At 44.7% G+C, this 16,508-nt stretch overlaps 1 long non-coding RNA gene across 2 annotated transcripts in view; it reads left to right on the forward strand.

Annotated features, from left to right (window-relative positions):
- Nucleotides 1-789: 789 nt before the first annotated feature.
- LOC148112183 (uncharacterized) overlaps nucleotides 790-16,508 on the forward strand; it is a 42,401-nt gene continuing 26,682 nt past the window's right edge. For both annotated transcript variants that reach the window (XR_015729787.1, XR_015729786.1), the window contains exon 1: nucleotides 790-887. This is a non-coding gene — a long non-coding RNA (uncharacterized LOC148112183). The remainder of the gene's footprint in view (nucleotides 888-16,508) is intronic.

Here is a 16,508-nt window from a genome sequence, read left to right on the forward strand (position 1 = left end):
TTTAGCCATGATGCAGTTGCTTGTTTCTGGTTTAGCAGGCGGTATGAACCTAATCCCTGGAGTCATGCAAATGTTGGTTTGTGGCCGGATTGGATAACTTTGATCTGCTGTAGGATCTGCATGGTATATTGAAGGGTTAAGAGTTGTTTTTTTTTAAAGGGGGAAATTGTCTAAATACTAAGGCTTGCATTACATGTTGCCGCTAAACCATAGTTTAACCAGTTTAGTGGATTGGCTGCAATTAGCTGCATTCACATACACCCTAGAGCCATCAGTTGCAGTTTACCAAAAACACTGAAATGTCATCTGTGCTTAATTTGTATGAACTTACCTATATGTGCCTATTAAAAAAAAACTGTCTTAAAAACCAAGGAATAAGATAGACTACTTCTGTGCCTGGGAGTTCCATATTGCTTTCATGGCTACTAACCACCGACGATCATCAGAACTGGATTCAAAACAGGACGCAGTCACCTGCGTTGTCTCCAAAATGGGGAGATTCAAAGAGATCTTTTCTTTTTTTTAAAGAAAAAGATCCTGCCTAGGATTAGGAGATCAGGAGTAGAACCCATGGCTTCCCTTAAAGGAGAGAGCCAGAAAGGGGGGGGGGGGACCAAACTATTCTGTAAACAGAAAGTCTATCTCATCCGAGGGCTGTCACGTAAATGTCAGAGTATCCAAAAAGAAATGCGTATGATTATACATACACTGTAATTGAAAACGGGATAATACATTAGCAGAGCTGCCCATTTATCTAACTCTAATCAGTTCCAATAAAATCTCATTTAGAAAGTTGAGCAGAGTTCAGCCTGCTGGGTGATGAGAGTATCAGTCATGCGGGGCCACAGTTCTGCCGCCGAGTTTTCAAGGGAAAAGTCTCCGAAAAGGTAAGGTGGCTCATTAAGCAGCAGATGGATTTCCGAGAGTTTTTTTTTAATCAGGTAGACTAGAATCGTCTCAGTGAAGGGGTCTCCCCCCTCCCAATTACAAAGAAGCCAGAATTGACGCCATATCAGGTCTAGTTACTCAATATTTACCCTTCATGGCTTGGGACCAGGTGATCTGAAGGACCGTCTCTTGCCGGTCACACCTACCCGACTCATCAGAGTGGGAAGGCAGGGAATATTGCGGGTTCCATCCCCAAGGGAGATGCACCTGGTGGGACCCAGAAGAAGGCCTTCTCAGTGGTGGCTCCCTCCAAGGGTGGGTTTCAAATTTTTGTACTACTGGTTCTGTGGGTGTGGCTTGGGCGTGGCATGGCTTGGTGGGCGTGGCTTGGGTGTGGCAGGGGAAGGTTACTGCAAAATCCCCATTTCCTCCCGATCAGCTGGGACTCGGGAGGCAGAGAATAGATGGAGGCAGGGGCAATCAGAGGTGGTATTTACCAGTTCTCCGAACTACTCAAAATTTCTGCTACCGGTTCTCCAGAAGTGGTCAGAACCTGCTGAAACTCCAAGCTGCCCAATAGGTGCCTTGAACCCTTGGGAGATGCCGGCCATTGAAGGGTGCCCTGGGCAGCTGCCAGCATTGTTCATGGAGATGGGCAATTGAGTTCTTATTCTCCTTGCTCTTTATTCCGCACCTCCCAGACCATCTTTGCCTAATATTTGAACCAGCGAGTTTAATGACCATCCCTTCATTAAACATTACAAGCTTTTTAAGACCTTGGCCGAGCTGCATGACTTTCAATAACTTAGAATCAACAGTGGCTGCAGAACAAATCCCGGGTGCTCCCTAATTATTACGGCTTGTTTTTGGGTGAGATCAACGGAAGGGCTGGCAAGGCCCAACTACTACTACTACTACTACTACTACTACTACTACTATTTTTTCTCCACCCTCTTCTCCTCCTCCTCCTCCTTCTCCTTCTCCTTATTTTCTTCTCTTTCCCGTCCTCTTCCTCCTTATTTCTTCTCCTCCTCCTTTGTTTCTTCTTCTCCTTTCCTCCTCCTCCTCTTTTCCTGCCTTTTCTTCTTCTTCTCTTCCTGTTTCTCCTCCTCCTCCTGCTCTTCCTTCCTCTTCCCTCCATCTTCTTTCCTTCTCCTCCTCTTCCTCTCCTCCTCCTCCTCTCCTCCTCCTCTTCTTTTCCTGCCTTTTCTTCTTCTCTTCCTGTTTTCTCCTCCTCCTCTTCATTTTCTTCCTCTTGTCCTCTTCCTAATTTTTTCCTCCTCCTCCTCCTCCTTCCCTTTCTCTTGACCCAAGCAATCTCCAGCCTTGAGCCACGGGCCAGGGTGGCAGTCAACCCCATAGGCTTCCTCTATAGCAAAGGTGAAGTATGGCTGCTTGCAAAGGGGAGACATCTATTACAATAAGAAGAGGGGTAGCATTGTCGGGTGTTTTTAAAGGCGGCTGTAAAAGATGAATAATGGGCCAGCTTAAAGCTAAAAGACAGCTGCCACGCTCAGTGGCCCTGATGGATGCCTGAATCCCCTGTGTGGAGGAAACCGGCTCCCTGGAGACCACCATCCAAAAAATTAATTACTACGATTCAGCATCTTTAAATGTGCCACTTAATATACTGCCGCCATAATTAAATTTCCAGCCCTGTGACCTTGAGACCATTTCCTGTGATAATAAATGAGATCAAGGTTTAATCGACACTGAGAATGGATATGGAACTGCCTGAGGAAAGCGCCAAACCGCTCTGGGTATCCTCAAGGTCAGGTGGGAAGCAAAGCCAGAGTTGGGAAGGATGTTCCCCTCCAGTTGCCAAAGGTAATCCCACCCTGGAATGGGCTGGCTGGAGGTTTTGAGTGCTGGCTGGGGTTTTATTTCCAAACCGTGATGCTGGATCCATATATATATATATATATTTAGATAGATGGATGGATGGATAGTTGGATGGATAGTTGGACAGATATATGAAGATAGATGATAGATAGACAGACAGACAGACAGACAGACAGACAGTTTGAAAATCTGATAAGCAAAGTCAATGGGGAAGCCAGATTCTACTTAACATTTGTGTTACTAACTTAACACCTGCAGTGATACATTTAACAACTGTGGCAAGAAAGGTCATAAAATGGGACAAAACTCACTTAACAACCGTCTCACTTAGCAACAGAAATGTTGGGCTCACTTGTGGTCGTAAGTCAAGGCTACTACCTGTGCCATCTTTTTCTGCATACTTAGGAATTAAAGGCCAAAAGGCAGAAAAACAAAATAATATTTGAGTTCATCACCGTGCTGTGTTTCTTTTTAATGCTTAGCTTAATTTGTTTTTTATATATATATAGATATATATTAATTTTTTTCTGGTATGATAAACAAGATGCTTTACATATGCCTACCGGCAAGAATTGATAGTTCATGCTTCTGTGTGTTATCCTTGTTAAAATATTTGCATTTGAAAGCCATATTCGACTCTTTGGCTTAAGGCGGTGTCTTTCCTAAGGAAGTGCGGATAGGGAAACGATTATAAATTCTAATTGTTTGGGCAGGCTCAACATTTAAAGAAATAGACCAGCTTTCTCTTGGCTTCTTCTCGGTAGAGTTTCCAGGGAAATGTCTTGAAGATGTTTGGGTTTGGGAGACCTGCTTGGAGGGAAGTCAGAAAAGGCTTCAATTCAGGTCACAATTTGACAGGTAAAAACGGGCTTATATGGGGAATGCCTTCTTGATTGGAGATACTGGACGTCTTCATGGAGAGAGAGAGAAGTTTCAGCATTTCAGCCATTGGTGATAGCAGGGATGACAAGAGCGAAGACACCAGTGTTTATCAACCTTGACCACTTTTAAGATGGCTGGACTTCAACTCCCAGAATTCCCCAGCCAGCATGGCTGATTATGTGCCCTCAAGTTGGTGCTCCCCCTTAGCTTATAATTTTCCACAGCCCTGTCTTCTTTTCAGTTGATCGATTATGTTTAATCAAAGCAGTGTTGACTCTTAGTGACCTCTTAGGCAGATGTTCTCCGTGATGGTCTGTTCCTAACCTGGTTCTTCAGATCTTGAGGATGATGCCTGCTTCAATGCTGTGAGTTGATCCCTCTTGCTGCTGGTTGTCTTCTCTTTTCTTCCACCTTTCCCACATTAGAACCTTCTCCAATAATCCAATAGTCTTCACATAATGTGTCTGAAGTAGATCATTTGAGCTTGGTCATCATCCTGGAACCTGGTCCTTCACATGGAGAGTGATTTCTTCAGGTGTGTTTCCACATCACTAGCAAGTTGGCATACATTAGCACCAGGAAAGAGTTGGGTGCCAGTCTGATTTTAAGCTGTGGTAGTCCATTGATTTCTTGGCGAGATGAAGGCCAAAACATTTGGAAACAAAGAAGATAGTTGAAGGACTTGAAGTGGCTCTAGATGGTTGGGAAGAAGAAAGGTCTGTGTGAAGACTAGAGATATTTTCAAACTACAGGTAGTCCTTGAGTTAAAACAGTTCATTTAGTGACTGTTGGAGATGTAATTTCACTATATAGCTATAGATATATAGATATAGATTGAAAATCTTCTGATAAGCAAAGTCAATGGGGAATCCAGATTCACTTAACAACCATGTTTTTAATTTAACAATTGCACTGATTCACTTAACAAATGTGGCAAGAAAGATCATAAAATGGGGCAAAACTCACTTAACAAATTTCTCACTTAGCAACATAAATTCTGGGCTTGATTGTGGTCATTAGTCAAGGACTTACCTATACTTTTTAGAAACCTGAAAATGTTCTTCCTTGGATTAAGATATTTGGGACTTGAATGTACTTTCAATTGTACTTGAAGTGACCAGGAAGTCAATGCAGTTATTATAATATGGATGCCAAGTATCAATTCTTAGAATTTTATTCTTGGAATTAAGTGGAAAAATATACCTACTGTCTAATACACAAGGGGCACAGAGTGCAATCTTCCTTTGGCATCGCCTTGCCTGTTTGGAACGACAATGCCAACTCAACGTACACAATGTACGTTGGTTCTGCTCACAGATCTTCGTTATTTTAAATTTAAAATCTTGACGTGGTCCATGACTTCAGACACCTTTTTCACTGCTTTCTGTTGGATTGTAATTTTACCTATTAATCACGCTAATCCAACAGAAATGGCCTTAATCAAATGTGAGTCAATTACCCGGTTCTTCAAATTATATTCGTTAATGAAAAGCATTCTTTCAGACGGACTGTCGGTTAGGGGACCCACCCAAAGGGCCGACATTTCCACAACCCAAAACAACGCTCGAACTTTTGATGGATTAGATATGGTCAACGCAGAAAGAAGCGAAACCACACGAGAATGCAACTGCAGCGCTTTGTAGTCCAGCAATGGCCAAAGTTGGCATCGGGGCAGGTTGAGGACCCAAAATTGTTGGGGGCAATAAGCTGACTTTGTAAAACCGCTTAGAGAGGGCTGTAAAGCACTGTAAAGCGATATATAAGTCTAAATGCTATTGCTATTGCTATTACGAGGCTCAGAGAATTTTCCCGGGGCCATCTGGGGTTGGAAGGGAGCGAGGGGAGAAAGAGCTCCAGAAGTTAAAATATTGTCTTTGATTGCATGATCTCTATTGCCATCTCTCTCTCTCTCTCTCTCTCCCTCCCTCCCTCCCTCCCTCCCTCCCTCTCTCTCTCTCTCTCTCTCTCTCTCTCTCTCACACACACACACACACACACACACACACAGGTCCTTCCGGTTTAGCCATTTTTCCCAATTTACCAGCCAGAGTCACTTTGGATGGGTGGCAAATACATTTAATAAATAAGTAAATAAATATGGCAATAGCTGTATTCCTGCCAGCGCTTTTCACTGGCCAGGACAATGTTCTGCAGTAGGATAAGAAAAGAGAAGGTTTCTTTTGGCAGCAAGAGGATTCCCCTTGATAAAACAGAAGAGAAGGAAGGGAAGGGAGGAGGAATGAAAATAGAAAGAGGAAAGGAAAGGGGGAAGGGAAGTAGAGTGGCTGTGATCACAAAAAATGTGTGAAGAAAAAAGGCTAAACAACTTTCTGTCAGCTCTGGGTTTAAACTTGGCGTGCTGATGAATGTGTTGGGGGCAGAACCAGAAAGCCTTTCGACCTCCTTGCCAATGTGCGCTGGAGAAGGACTTTGCCATCTTTGAGCAGGCAAGGGGTCTACTTTGGGGCAGGAAAGAGAAAGATTACTAAAGTGTCTAATGAACGGTGCTCATATTCCCTGGGGCTGGCTGTCAGATGTGTTAACAAAGGGACCCACTTATGTTCCAATTAGCCATGTTCCCACTAATTGAGCCCAGCACCGGAGTGGCGAAAGAGACGCCAGTATCAAAGGTTTGCGGAATTCTCTGCACTGATTTTCTCCTCGTCTGGCAAAGGGCAGCTGCTGCAGCAGAGGGGAACAGGGATTGCTGTCGTTGGCACTTTCCTGTTAGGGTTAAAAAGGAAAACGGGGGTGGGTGGGAGGAGGACAAGAGAGGAATTTACTAACAAGAAGCAGAGACCTGAAAAATAAAGGTCAGCTGGGGAAAAAAACCAGGATGCCTGTGTTGAAATGCACCGCTAATTATTGAAATTTAGAAGAATAAGATTAAAGGAAGTTGAAACTCAGATTATAATCATCTTGAATTGGATTTGGAGTAAAATGCAAAGGTGCATGGAAGGTGTTTCCTTCTATGCTCTGTTCAACCTTCCCACTGTTAAGAGCTGTGGAACCATCAAAGTTTTTCAAACTATTTTCAAGGAAAAGCCCAAGGAATAAGAGAGACTCCTAAACCTTCTTGTCCCAATGAGAGGCTTCCTGGGGTTCAAACAAAAAGATACGCCCATTGCATATCTATCAATCCATTCCATCCACCCATTGTAGCTAACTGCTATCATCTAGCTAGCTATCCATCTATCTCCCTATCTATCTATTATCCATCTATGTAGCTATCCATTTCTTCATCTCCCCAACCATAACCCTAACCATCCCTCCATCTGTTCATGCCTGCTCTCTGTTTGTCCATCCATCCATCCATCCATCCATCCATCCATCCATTGTCTGTCTAACCATCATTTATCTATCTATCTGTCTATATATCTATCTATATCTATCTATCTATCCATCCATCCATTGTCTATTCATCATCTATCTATCCACCCATCCATCCATTGTCTATTCATCATCTATCTATCTATCTTTCTATCTATCTATCTTATCTATCTATCTACCTATCTATATCTATCCATCCATCCATTGTCTGTCTATCCCAGTTATCTATCTATCTATCTATCTATCTATCTATCTATCTATCTATCTATCTATCATCTGTATTTAATAGCAAGAGGAGATAAATAACCATTAGATTCCACGCCCCCTTTTTTTTCTTTTCTTTTTTTAAGCCATCCTTCTGATTGATAGGCGACCAGTGGAAGAGATAATCTTTTATTTATATTATACGAGATACAAGTTTGCAACTGGATTTGTGTTTTCTTGTTCGTCCTCTTATTTTGTCTCTCCGTTCGCTCCATAATTATGCCTGTCGGGCTCCGTGCTTTCCTGGCAAGGCTGCCCTTGTCAGTTTCCCTTATTGCTAATTTAAAGTTCACAGCTTGGTATCTCGCGAAACAACACAAGAATGCAACTGCAGCGCTCTTTAGCATATTTTGCATCGCAGGCCTGCTGGGCTCTTTTGGGGGCAAAGCCAGGATGGTGGCAAATGCTGGGGGAGCAGATAATTAAACGAAAAGACCCAATTTTCCCCCTTTTCTGCTTTTTAGCAGGCTCTTCCGACAGGAGAAGGGGTGGACCCTCTTCCACCAGGCCTTACGTGGTCAAGCAGGGTCACCGTCCTCACCTTCAGCCATTAGAAGAATAGCCCACAGATAATTGGTTGTCTTAGAAAACAGGCAGGGTTTCTGAACCTACAACCAGTGCCTTAAATAAGCAATTTAAAGCAAGTGAGTCGAGGTTTATTGCATGCTAACGCTCTCTACAAGAATCTGAACTACTGACAGTCAGGGCAAATTGGCAGTAGGTAAGAGCCAGTGGTATTCAAAGTGGGCTGGATTTAGATCTCTTGTGGGCACGAAGGGACTCGAGACTGAGGACACGTTTGACCCCTCCCTCAGGCTCAGCCTCGCCATCCCATACATCTGGCTGTTTTTGAGGATTATGGTTTCTTCCTTGGGATAAAGCAAGATCCTTAGAACAATCGAATCAGTGGAACAGCTTGTCTTCGGAAGTTGTGGCTACCCCATCACTGGAGGTTTGAAGAAGAGACTGGACATATGGTACAGGGCCGTGATGGGGAACCTAGTCACGCGTGTCACAGGTGGCACACAGAGCCCTCTCTGCCAGCACACCAGCTGTCACCCCAGCCCAGCCCAGCTCCACTGCACATGCGCACGGGCCTCCCGCCAGCCAGCTAGTCTTCGGGTCTCTGCCCTGCATGCACGGGAGTGGGGCGCATGCGGGGGATGCATCTGTGCATGTGCAGGTGGTGCAGGAGGCTTTTCAGGCCCAAAACGGGGCACAGGGGGGGGCCTTGCGTGCCCACCATGCCCTGTTTTGGCTTCCAGGTTGGTGCAGGAGGCTTTCCAGGGCCAAAATGAGGCATGCCCCACCCCACACCCCGTTTTGGCCCTGGAAAGCCTCCTCCACCAACCTGGAAGCCAAAACAGGGCGCGAGAGGGGCTGGGGCCCATGCATGGGGGACGTGCACGCATGCGTGAGGCCGGAGTACATGCGCGGGGGGGCCGTTGCATTGTATTTTGTGGGTTTGGCCATGTGTGCGTGCATTCGTGTGCATGTGCGCTTTGGGTACTCGGTCCCAAAAAGGTTAACCATCACTAGTACAGGGTCTCCTGCTTGAGCAAAGGGTTGGGCTAGAAGACCTCCAAGGCCCCATCCAACGCTGTTATTCTCTTATCTTCTGTTCTGTTCTATTCCTTTCCGATCGAACGGATCGCACCAATCTCCTCCTACCACCCTTCTTCCTTTCCTGAGCAACGGAGGGGCTCTTCTCAAGCCACCCCTGATGGTTTTACAGTCTAACAAATTTCAATACCCTAATGGAAATTCAGAGGGCTGGAAAAACTCTACCAGCTGCTTTGACTAATTTTATTATGCAGCCACCTTTAATAGGTCCTGCTGCAATCCCATTTAGGAGGGGAGGAAAACGCTAACGGGACCGGGCTATCGTGCTCAATCGACACGGATTATCCGTCACTAAAGACGAACCAAAATGAGTCCGGCGACGTTTTACACTTATCAAAGCTTGGGCCTGCTAAGGTTCATTACGGCCCCGTGCCGTAAAACCTTGTGGGGGCCGGCCTTTTCCGCCGAACATGGAAGCCGCCGCTGTATTTGTGTAAAATATCATCTCCAAATGCCATAAAGCCTCGTAAAAAGCTACACCCCGATGAATAAAGTGTTCATAAATGAACCCAAGACAATTTAAATGGCTAATTAGGTTGGAAATTAAGAAAGGCTTCTCTGTGTGGTTGGAAGTGGCCGTCCGAACATCCAGGCCACCAAACCGCTGGGAAATTCACCTTTCGGACTGTTTGGAGCTGCACAAAGCATGAGAATGAGATGGGGGCTCCGTTTCATATATTCCAGTGGCGAATAAGCCAGGATGCAACCATGTTTGGAAAAGCCTTATTCCCATTTGAGTGTGAGCTCACTGAACACGTGCTATTAATGTCCGTCTTCTTTCGCATTAGAGCAGGGATGTCCAACCATGGCAACTGTAGGACTTGTGGACTTCAACTCCCAGAATTCCCCAGCCAGGCATGGGTAAACTTACCTGTTTTGCATTTTTGTTTTCTTCCTGGGCATTGCCATGGGAGGAACAAAGGACCCCCAACATCTGCTACCTGGAGCCCCGCCAGCCTCCATCCGTCAGTGAAGGAGTGACATTAAGTAAAGTTATTAACATCTAAATAGGGTAGTTAAGAGGAAGGAAATGCTTCTTTTAGAGAACGGCTGTCACTAAATCTAACTTATTAACCTTGTCAGAGACTTCTGCCCCAACTGGCAACTCTCTGTTTGGTGATTGCAATGAAAAATGCTGTCTTGATGTTTTACTTGTGGTGCAAAGCCAAAACAAAGCCTCTTAGTCTTGAAAGGCAGCCGACAATCTCGCGGAGGATCACGCCTTCCTGTGGGTCACACAGATTGCTACCCCATAAAAGGAAAGGGGTGGGGAGGAGAAAGGCAGGGAGATAAATATATACCAATTATCACAGAGGAATTAAGCTACGACGACACCAGGAACACGTAGAAAACTACAGGTATCCATCTTCTACCTACCTACCTACCTATCCATCCATCTATCTCAATCGCTGTCTCTGTCTCTCTTTCTATCTACTGTATCTGTCTCTTTCTCTCTCTCATCTATCTGTATTTTTAAAATAGTTTTAATTGAGCTTTTTACCTTTAAAAACAGAAAAAAAAAACCAGAGACAAAAGCACAATTAAAAAAAAAACCATACATAACAATACAATATATGCTATTTTTACAGCCATTCTGTATTGACATACATATTCTCCATTTTTGTTCAATTCTTCTGCTAAATACATATATTTACATTATATTTATTTACATAATCAATATTATGAGATTAGCAATATAGTTCTGTATTTCAGCAATATTAACTTAAATTTCATAGTTCTTATTTTGATTTCTTTTTTCTAACCATTTATACATTTTGTTCCATACTCTATAGTAATCCTTAATTTCCATTATCATTTTATCCATTTCTGCACATTGTAAATTTTTTCCAATCACTATCTCTTCTGATGGTGTGTTATTTTGTTTCCACCCTTGTGCAATGGTAATCCTTGCTGCCGTTAATATGTGTAATATTATGTATTGCAAAGTTTTCTCTATTTGGGGGTCTATTATTCCTAATAGAAAGAGCTCCAGTTTAAATTCTATCTTTTGTAATGTAATTTCCTCCAACCATCTCTTAATTTTATACCATTTTATTTTATTTTAGGGCACATCCACCACATGTGGGTAGTATGTTCCTAATTTGTGGCCACATCTCCAACATTTGGGTGATAAATTTGGAAACATTTTGGCTAATCTCACTAACTATCCTATCTCTAGCTATCATCTCTCTCTCTATGTATGTATATGTGTGTGTATGTGTGTGTCGGTGCGTGTGCATTCCTATCTATCTATCTATCTATCTATCTATCTATCTATCTATCTATCTATCTATCTATCCAGCCATCCAGCCATTGATCTATCTTATAGGCCACCCCTTCTTTCTTAAGGCAACTCTGCTTTCCTGACTGGCTGCCGGAGCAAATGTTTTGCAGCACCCTTAGTTTCCCTGGAAGGAGACCCCAAATCTTCCCAGGCAGGTGGCTTGATATTTTATGCTTTGTTTCACCGCCACACAAAAGCAGGAAGAATTAAGATAGCTTATTAGCGAGATGTAAGCAATTTCTCTCGCAAGAAGAATAAATATCCTGAGGCCGCAAGGATTTCAGTGAAGACGTTCAGGTGGGAGGGGTAACTATCAAAAGGGGGGGGGGGCGGGGGTAAATATTAGTTTTGCATCTATTGACTCTTGCAATTTCCTTTGAAAACAAGGCTTCTACAGAGCCCTATAAAGAGCTGGTTGCAACCACTCCTTACTTAACAAGGGGACGAGAAGTTTGGTTGGAGGTCAACGCTGGGTCACTGCTGTCCTGGAGAAGACGCTTTGGCCTTTTATACATTTTGTGACTTCTTGCAGGAACAGCATTTCTGCTGACGTCCTTCTAATTGGACCAATGCAATGCCTCGTAAAATTATGAACTTTTTTTTTTAATGAAAACCTTCCCTAATTAGTATCGCTACTAAAATTACTGATTGGAAGAGGGGAGCTTTTTCTCATCAAAGACAAAAGCCTGAATTCCAGGATCATCCGATGAAGGGAGGTTTGGGAGAGACAAAAATGCATATCCATGTACGACCTACAAAGAAAAGTATAGAATTTGGTGCCAGGAAAGAGAGTGACATGGGCATCTTCAAAAGTGCCCTTAGTTGGATTTGCAGGAGGAATTTCATGCGGGGGGGGGGGGGGAGAGGGAAAACAGAAGTGAAAAACTCCTTTGGGAACAGCTAATTTCAGTTCAACGTTTTCTAAATTCTTAAGATATCACATTGGTAAAAAAAAAAAAATGCAGGTCAGTTGAAACGTTAAATCCAGTAAAGGTATTCCTCAATTTACAACAGTTCATTTAGTGACCAAAGTTACAACAGCATTGAAAAAGTCAGTTGTGACCATTTTTCGCACTTATAACCGTTGCAGCATTCCCATGATCAAGTGATCCAAATTCAAATTCTTGGCCATTGACTCGTATTTATGACGGTTTCAATATCGTGGGATCCCCTTTTGCAACCTTCTGACGAGTAAAGTCACCCGGGAAGGCAGGCTCACTTAACAACTATGTTACTAACTCAACAACTCCAGTGATTTGCTTAACAACGGTGCCGAGAAAGGTCATAAAATGGGGCAAAGTTCACTTAACCAATGCCTCACTGAGCCATGGAAATTTTGGGCTCAGTTGCAGTCGTAAGTCAAGAACTACCTGTCAATTGCAAGGCTTCTTTCCCCCCAATTTCCTGGACGTTTTTTGTACCGAAGATTCCCACTCCTGCTTAGCGTGGCTGAGCCCAGCAAACATGAATTCCTGGGAAATCTATTAATAATTCTTTACATAAGCAACCGTTCACAGCTGTCTCCCTAATAAGTCAAAACTCCTGCATTTGCTCCTTTATGCATAATTGATGGGCCAATGTGCAGCACATTACCCTTACATCATGCTACTCACATGTTACTGGTTTGCAGCTGGGAAAGGAAAAGACAACGGTTTGAATTAATTTTCTGCCCGTTCCTGAGCTGAATCCACCCACAAACCAGAAAGTCTGCTTAGGAGCAAATGCCAAATTCGGAACTTAGCTCAGGTTTGCTAAGACAGAAACACACCTGGATGCCCTCAATGGTTGGCAGTAACTTGTGGCGGAGTCCTAAAAGAATGAAATTCTACCTAATGACACACACACACACTCAGACCCATACACCCACTCCTATTTTCTCTTAATCCCTGAGCTTTTCAGGAATGTTGGCTACTGAGTCTTATTAGTCTTTTACTTTTGGTCTCCAAACTCAGTTTCCAAGTAAATGTGTTGCATATCTCTGCTTAATGATGAACTGAGGCTGAATATTTATGATCCGTATTAATTATGTAGATTTCCCCCCGTCTTCTTTTTTTCTCCCCCTGAAATAATCACTGGGGGCGAGGTGGGGGAGGGAAATCTTCAAAAGCAGGCCAGAAATCGTACCTGCTCTACCTTGCAGGCAGAGTCCACACCTGTTGTCCTGGGTATCATCATGGAGTCACCAAGGTGTGAATCATTCTTAAGGCTGACCGTTATTCCAGCTAATTATTCATTTAGATGCTTAGGATAATGTGCAGCACTTGTTCCTGTCCAAAGTCGGAGGCTTTCTTCTTCTTGCTGATGCTTCACTAATGGAGAGGAGGGTTTTTGCAAGACTGGCAAAGGCTGGGGCCTGCAGCGCTTCCCCCCACCCCTGTGCCAGAGCCTCGCGGGATGCCGTCTGCTTCAAGTGGGGGAAGTGGGGGAAGGTTTTGGCAGCTGCCGAGGAGAACAGACTGGGAGACAGATGCAGACGGCAGACCCAACCCACGTGAACGTGCCTTTGAAGTGCTTTTGGGGGGGGTGGGGGGCACAGGGACATTTCTCGTCTAATGCACCCTGGTGCAAGGGGCACTAAAATGAGCCTCGTGTGGAAAAGAGACACCTGTAAGGGTATGTTGTGACCCCGGGGTCACGGGATCCAATGGTGGGTTTCAAATTTTTTTACTACCAGTTCTGTGGCTTGGTGGGCGTGGCAGGGGAAGGTTACTGCAAAATCCCCATTTCCTCCCGATCAGCTGGGACTCGGGAGGCAGAGAATAGATGGGGGCAGGGGCAGTCAGAGGTGGTATTTACCAGTTCTCCGAACTACTCAAAATTTCTGCTACCAGTTCTCCAGAACTGGTCAGAACCTGCTGAAACCTCACCTCTGACGGGATTCCCCTTTTGCGATCTGACAAGCAAAGTCAATGGAGATTCACTTAATGACTGTGTTACTAACTTAACAACTGCAGGAATTCACTTAATAACTGCGGCAAGACAGGTTGTAAAACTCCCTCAAGGAACGTCTCACTTAGCAACATAAATTTTGGGTTCAGTTGTAGTCATGGACTATCTATACACAATGGAGATTTTAAAAAATAGATTGGGTAACCATTTCACTGGGATAGTCTAAGGACTCCCTGCCAATTTAGCAGGGGGTTGGACTAAATGACCTCCAAGATGACCTTCCAGCCTATGATTCTTCTATGTTCTGTGAATGGCCTTGGGATACGGAAGGAAGAACCAGAGACTGGACAAGGGACATATAAGAGGCAGCTGAACCCACAGAAGGAATGGGCCCAATGAAGGCATCTAGGGAGCCTTGGTTATGGTTTCCTGAAGGGCTGCTGTCAATCTTGCAGGACCCCAATTCTCTTGCTAAGAGAGGCAGAAGATCCCACTTGGGTTTTAGATGTGGCCTTTGATCCCCAGGGTGGACCTCCACCCCCCAAACACTTCACTGCAGCATTGTTGCAACCCCCGGCAGAAGTGGATGTACAAATAGCCCATTTACAGATGGGAGGGTGAGCTGTTTGTGACATCTGTCACCCCATTGATCACCTGGGTTGATTTGGCTGATTTAACTGACTAGGCAGGTGCCCCCTTCCTCCCTCACCATTGCATGTGTGCCCCTCCCAAAGCTGCATGCTGGGTGGAAGAGGATGGCCATCCCAGATAGAAGGAGTGTACCAATCTTCAGTCAAGGATAGAAATAACCAATTTGCAGAAATTCTGCTTTCATTGTAAGGTTCAGAATCTTGCAGGTCTGAAAATCCTCCTGCCCTCCCTTGCCGTTACTTTTCAGAGAACATGGGAGGGTCCCTTCTGAGAAGCTTTCTCCACCTTTGTTCCTTTGATGGGCCAAGATGTCTCGTATCTGAATGTTGCCCTGGCTGCAGTTCTTCCTCCGGTCTCCCAAGGTGATCCTCGCAACCCATGGCAGTTGATTCGCACCCATATCTTTGCACATCTGTCTTCCCCCAAACATGGAGCTTTCTGCTCTGACCTCCTGCTGGGTTCTCTTCAAGCAAGATGGGACAAGAAGGAGGAAGCTGAGCAGAAGTCTCCCCCGTGAGAAGTCTCCAGAACACTGGCCCCACCTGTTCTGCCCCAGCTATGGACCCCAAAGAACGCAGCACACACAAAATCCATACAAACCTTAATTTACTAATTAAAGACTACTAATGAGCTTTCTTAGTAGTAGTTCGAACACAAGTACAATAAATCAGTCTTTTCTGAACAAGGGCTGTTAATTTAACTTCATTAACAGCCGACAAGAATTCAAAGAATAATAACTCAGTTCTGAGGCACAGTATTTCAGATAACCATAATCTTACTGTGGTTGGCAGAATGCCTAGAAGCAATTTGCAGGAAAATTGATAAGAGAGAGAAAAGAGCCAAATCAAACGTTTTCTGGAATCAAGACACGAAGGAATTTGAATGAAGTTGTTTCCTGCAAATTGCATCAGTCGTCCTTCCTTAAATAGGCTAGGGGAGTGGCCAATTAGCCCCAAGCCTTACTCTCGAGGAGACCTCCTCCTGAGGAGCCACTCCTGCCTTTTGGCAGCTCTGCGCGCCCGTGCATCGAGAAGAGGCTCCTCCTCTTCTCCCTCTTCACTTATGGGAGCTTCTGGAGGTTCTGAAGGCCCTGGCTGAATCCCCGCCTCTGGCACCACATCTTCTCCAGCCTCCTCACTGTCCAACTTGAGTGCCAACTGCACAGGCTGTTGGCGCAGCACCACACCAGCCTCCTCGCTGTTGTAATCAGCTACTAACTGCACAGCCCGCTGATGGGCCACAACACCACCATGAAGCAGAAGCCTTTTGGCAATAGCTTGCCAGTTGCTCTCCAAACCCTGGAGCAGAGACTCTTTGTAATCCAGGACTGATCCTGCAACCCTGTTGTGCCGGAAGATCAATTTGAGATGGGGCCAGAATAACGGCAAAAGGGTTTCACTGGGTGGAATGGAGGGAGGATTGAAGTTGCTGCTTTCTGTCTTCCCGTGGCTCTCTGAGATGATAAAAATGGAACCTGTTTCTGGCGCGGTTTCTCCGGGCTCTTCAAACAAAGGTGGTGTCGTCAGCAGGAACAAAGGAAAACTCCTCGCCTACCTCATCCCAGTCTTATTTGCCTTTAGTTTCCTAAAATCAAAATTACATAAAGACACAAGGACATCAAACCCGCCCTCCCGATGCGCTGGCTTCCTTTTGTTCTTGAAGCTCCTGGTGCAGCGAGACTGCTCCAGGTGCTTAAATAATTGGGAAGATGGTTTCTTCCTTTCGGAATCTACTGGTCATTAGCAGATGGCGGAGTGCAGGAAGCAATGTTCTTCAAGAGGCAATTACCACTTCTGTGCTTGTTCTCATCAGCTATGAGGCTCTTCTCTCTTTTGATGGAAGGCCGCAGAGCCCC

Source organism: Pantherophis guttatus, chromosome 13 (genome assembly GCF_059756535.1).
Source record: "Pantherophis guttatus breed Tessera chromosome 13, ASM5975653v1, whole genome shotgun sequence".
Lineage (NCBI taxonomy): Eukaryota > Metazoa > Chordata > Lepidosauria > Squamata > Colubridae > Pantherophis > Pantherophis guttatus.